The following is a 6000-nucleotide window of genomic DNA, read 5'->3' as shown; positions in this document are numbered from 1 at the left end:
TGGTTCTTGCGAACTTTTCAAAAGTCATGCAATCTCTTTTGCTCAGATTTCACTAAACCGCTTCATTGTCGATCAGTGAAGCAATATATCTTCTCTGGTTAAAAAAAATTCTTGCTTTATTCCGCTTCTTCCTTGATATTCAAATTTTCTTTGTACTTGAATGTGCTGCAGGGTTATCGGTAACTGTTAGGAAGGGTACTATTATTGAAGGAATTGTTTTGGGGTTATGTAATCTTAAAACCTTGGTCACATTCAGCAGCTTTGTTTTTCTTGGTTTTCTTGAGAGAAATTGATGATAATATAAAGCATTTATGAGGCACTGATTGTCTAGTTTCTTTTCAATGGCGCACTGTGTATTACCCTGGCTTTAGCTCCAGCTACTAAAGGTTCTTGGTGCATTCAGGGAATTAATCCTGCCGGGTACCCATTCCCCTCACCTGGGTTGAGTGCAGCACAATGTGGGTAAATATCATGCTGAAGGAAAACAAGCCATGGCTGGGATTCAAACCCGCGTCCTTCTGATTGAAAGATGGGAGTTGTAACCACTAGACCACGATGCCCCAACAAATTCAAAATGGATTGGAAAGAAGTTTTCTTAGAAATTCCTTGATTTTTTTTATCTCACTTTCAAGATTGAAGGTTATTATCAATAATTTTTTGTGAAATGGAAGGGCACTGTCTACAGAATGCATAAGCAATAGTGAAGTTACAAAGAGCAAATCATAAATAAAAAAAATCCTCTAAACTCCTCTTGATTTTGTGTCTTTTTCCGTTGAAAGATGCAGTTTTATTGTGTTTCCTTTTGTTATAGCTTTTGCTGCCATTGTCATTAAATTAGGAATCTGGCCTTATTAGGAAAATGATTTACATTATAGCAGAAAAAAATTGAAATGATGAAAGTGTGAAAGAAATGGGACAAAGAATAAGAAGTTCTGAATATTTTAATGATAATATGATATCACTAAGACTATGTAAATCTCAAATTGAAAATTGGATGAGTCAATTGTTATCAAGTTTTTAAGAACAGCTCTCCAATTTGGCTTTACCCCCCCCCCATCACCTTATTTTTCGGGCAGTTCTTAAGGTATAATATACTTTTGTGCTCAAAAGTGTAGTGAACCCCACTACAAAATGAACTCCTTCATGCTGAGTGTTGAATGTAGACAACAATACTACAATGTTCGGCAAGCCCAGAGAAACAAACTCTACTGAATGTAATATTTTATTGCCTGACTTCACAATTGAATATCTAAGCATGACAGAAGTTGAGCATGTTGAACGTATTTGTTTTCTGTTGGGTTCACTAAACTATGAGCACCACTGAAAATATTGTTCTAGTTCCTCATGAAATAGAAATATTCTAAGTAAATCTTTTGTAAAACACCAATAAAAAAAATGTGTCATTCATTTTGTTTTCTTATAAGAGCAACTGGATTTTTCTTATTCTACATGACAATGACATTATGTATTGGCCAGTTCAATATACCCTCAATTATAGTGATAACAACTTCTTTGTATTACCATAATGACTGTCTCATATTGCTTGTCTGAGTTTTATTCAATATTACCGATCTGCTTTTGTTTACCAACTTGTCTACTATCATTTGGTCTAACATCAGTTTGCCACTATCCATATGGTCTAATTTCCATTTGTCTGCTTATCATTTGGTCTAATAACCAGTTGGTCCAATTGCCTTTTAGTCCCATACCATTTGTTCTAATTGGAGTAAGTGTTAATTGGTTGAAATGAAGGAAAACAAAAGGAAAATTTGACCTACTGGTTATGAGATGAAATGGTTATAGACGAACTGGTGATTAGACAAAGCGATGATTGGACCAAATGGTTGTTAGATGAAATATTGATGGATGGAATGGCATTAGACTAAATGAAGGTAGACCATGTGATGAGTGGATGAGGCAATAGACAAATTTGAAATTTACCTCTGCGTCATTGTTTTTTCCTTTTCTATTCATCAAGAAGAACTTGCTATTTTTATTGAATTCCCCTGTAACTACATTGTAAATACAAAGAATTTCCTTTTTTTAATATATAACTCGTCCAAAGCTTAAGGGTAAGGTTTATCTGATACAATTTAAAAAATATATCCATGTTTAGATTTTACTCACAAATTATATCAAGAAAAATACAGATAAATAAAGTATTCAGTTTTGTAGCTAGGTAATTTTTTTTTAGGCTGACTGTAACTTTAATGTTAACCACAAAATGTAATTTTCTTGTAATATGTAAACTGTTTTATCTTCCTATGTGTGGATATATGTATATATATATTTCTTGTGAGTATATATATGTTTATGTATTATGTAGTGGAGTGCCTTGTGTCTGTACATATATTCATCCACACTGTTTTATTTATGGAGAATACACACATTACTGCTTCTATGCTATGAGGTCAAAGTTCACAGGTCACAGGTCAAACCTTGTAAAGCGAATGTAACAATATTTATTTTTGAAATCGGATTGTTTTACTCTACATTGAGCTTGCTTACATATATATTGTAGTTTTGATATTTGACCTGTGGTTACTCTTTTGACCTTTCACCTATGACCCGCTATTGCTAGGGTAATGACCTGGAGGTCGTGTACGAGATTGATGTAACATCTCGCTCTCCAGTGAAATAGGAATTAGTAGGCAGAGAAGTAGACTAAATAAATTTATGTAGTGTAAACAAACAGTGGCACAGTTGCAGTTGGGGTAGGTTCTTGGATTGGGAGTTGGGCATGGGCATTTGGAATGTCATTGATAAATTATCCTCATTGCCCCCCAATTTTTATTTCCAATCTTTACTTTGTCAATACCATACACATCAATTGAAGAAAATTTCTGCTTGCAGCAATCTGAAAAACAAATACTGAGCATCTTTACGTTGAATGGGTTAAGAGAGAAAAAAAAGTTCCCGGTTGAAGAAGGCTGACTATTTAATTTCAATTCATGGTTGCCAATTTAATGATCTGTTGTGTGTATGTGTAGCCCTCTTTGAACTCATAATATGACATTTGTTTAGTGCAAATAAATAGGATACATTGTGCATCTTTTTTTTTTTCAAGTGCTGGTAATGTATTTGAAAATTTAAAAAATTATCAAGCCAAACCACAAAATGTGGACCTTTTCTTTTGGTAGTTGTGTCAATATGATAGAAGCCTCTGTTGTATTTATTATGTCTAGTTATTCTTCGTATGTTCATAATTTACGTGCAATAGCTTTTACTGCATGTAACTATGTTAATGTACAGTATTTGCATACTCTAAAAATTAAGAAAATTTGCATTGATATTGTTCAGTTAATCTTTACTTTGATCTATAAGATTTTCTTCTGCTTACATTTCTTACAAAGGACAGAGCCTATTGGCTTTATCCATCATATTGTCCCTTGATATTTATTAAAGGGATGAGTCAAATTTTAAGTTAAAAAATATGATTTTTACCTAGTGGGAGGAATTCTCTTTCTTTTCCCCGTATGAAACATTACCTAAAATTGTCAGATTAAATGAAAGAAAGCAATGATCTATAAAAAGCAAGAAAAATAAACATTGCATGACATGAGATTGCCCATCAGTCAGAGAGCATGCAGCCATTGTCTGGTGCAGCCTCATGCGACACGTTTATGATTTGTTGAATAACTCTCGGTAATGTTATGGCTGTACGCTATTGAGATATGAATTTTGTCTCATGCCTAGCTTGATCTGCAAGTGACCCCCTGGGTAGTGCTGCATTGCAAGAAAGTATTTTTGAAGCATCTTTACACCAGCACTATGCGCTGGCTGCACCTAGCCTGAAAGTTAGATATTGGCCTGTCCGCTGCCAACCGATGGATGGTGCACCGTGTCGATAATCCACCGAATGGTAGCTGAAGCTGGAATGGTGATTTTTATTTTGAATCTTCGAAAAAGGTTACTAATTGCCCTTCATATTAGAACTGCTTGTCTCTCAAGGGATTTCAGACACAATAATAATAATAATATACAATTTTTTATATAGCGCTTAATACAAATGTTTCTAAGCGCTGCATACTATTACCCCGGCCTTAGCACGGCTACCCTGATTGGGCGCATCAAGCATTCAAGGAATTCCTTCCTACCAGGTACCCATTTACTAAACCTGGGTCGAGAGTGGCAAATGTAGATAAACGCCTTGCCAAAGGACGCTACTGCTGTGATGGGATAGACACAAAAACCTAATGCTCCAATAATAATTAGTCAGTTCTTGTATAGCGCTTAGCACATTATGAATAACGTGTCTATGTGCTTCCAAAGGACTTGCATATTATTACCCCTGCCGTAGCTCAAGCAGCCTTTCCAACGCTCGGCATTTCAAGGAATGAATTCCTGCCAGGTACCCCTTCACCTCACCTGGGTTGCGTGCAGCACTATATGGATAAATTTCTTGCTGAAGGAAACCATGCCTTGGCTGGGACTTGAACCAACGACCCCCTGTTTCAAAGTCCCGAGACTAATCCACTGGTTCACGACGCTCCAATAAACAATAATACCTCAAATTAGTTTCGTTGTTTTCTACCTGTGATAAGTTAATTAGCCTTATCTAATGTATCCATCTTCGTTTGTTATTACGTTTTGAACACATACTTAGTATTTGATTCGTTTGGCATTGTGTAATTAAGCTTGTTTAGATCCTTTAATATGTTTTTGAATACCAAAGTTCATCCTCGGATTGTTCTTGTAAATATTCAAGCGCAAGCAATAATACGACTTCCTAGCCAAGATATGATGATACTTCATACTAACGATTATGTCATAAACATAGTCTTAGAGATTTGAAGTTGTGCGATTAATTTGTAGATTGAAAGATTATTTATATTTTCAGGTTTTTTGCTTTGTTAACAGTGTATAGTTTGAAAGTATGACTTACAGGAATATAAAAGAAGGCAGTTGTATTGAAAGCCTGATATGTATTAATGTGGTGAATATTGTTTTCCTAACACAATGGTTATCTGATTTGGATACTTGATCTGTTATCTTTAATTAGTCCAGTTTCGATGATAGAACATTAAGAGTGAAACTCTGTCCGTTGATTGCTTAAATTATATCTGAAATATTGTTTTATATATGAATTGATCTGCACGATGTATTGATAATATCCTATAGCTGTATAAAACTTTTCCTGAATAACTATGAGGGTGACTTTCTCACCCATCGATCGCACTGTTTTACTGAACACGATAGTGGCCAAAATTGTTTTTGAGACCACCATAAACGTGTATTTTTCATTTGTCAAATGAACACCATGATAATATATCTCTGCTTAATACTCCGTATGAAAAGGTGTAATGTTCTCAAATTATCATGGCTTGAGTTGTTTGAAAAAATGAAGTAAAAATGGATAAACTTTGGGTACGATGTACACTAAGGTTTGCTGTTTCATGGAATTGCCAAAAGACTTCTGCAAGTTTTCACTGCGATCATTAACAGTGAGATGCTTCGTCTTTTTTTAAAAATCACCTGGGCCCGAATTCACCAAGGAGGTTTTGAAACCCCACGGTTGAGTCCATGGTTTATGCAGATTTCATGTATAAATTACGCTTAATTTAGCGTGTATCTGGCGAGTGTAAAAAAAAATAGCGTATCTAACCATGGTAACAGGTGTCAATTTGGCGCACTGTGACATCGAAATTTGATTTTTTTTTTTTGTACACGCGCCAGATACGCACTAAATTAAGTGTAATTTATGCAGGAAATCTGCATAAACCATGGACTCAACCGTGGGTTTTCAAAACCTCCTTTGTGAATTCGGGCCTTTTGGTTTCAAAGGTCTTCTAATGTACTCAGATTGATGCTTTCTAAATATTGATAGATAAAAAGAGGTTTTCTTTACGTGTGTAATCTCACATCATTTTATTTGTTAGTGTGTGTTACGTGTACGTCAGGCATAAAGTTGGAACCACATTTAACACTTTATATATCAGTGTAAAGTGTTAACATATAATTACTCAGGTGTAAATATGTAATCACTCAAGTGTCAATAAT

The sequence above is a fragment of the Lytechinus variegatus genome, chromosome 9 (assembly GCF_018143015.1).
Source record: "Lytechinus variegatus isolate NC3 chromosome 9, Lvar_3.0, whole genome shotgun sequence".
Taxonomy (NCBI): domain Eukaryota; kingdom Metazoa; phylum Echinodermata; class Echinoidea; order Temnopleuroida; family Toxopneustidae; genus Lytechinus; species Lytechinus variegatus.
This window is presented reverse-complemented; position numbering follows the sequence as displayed.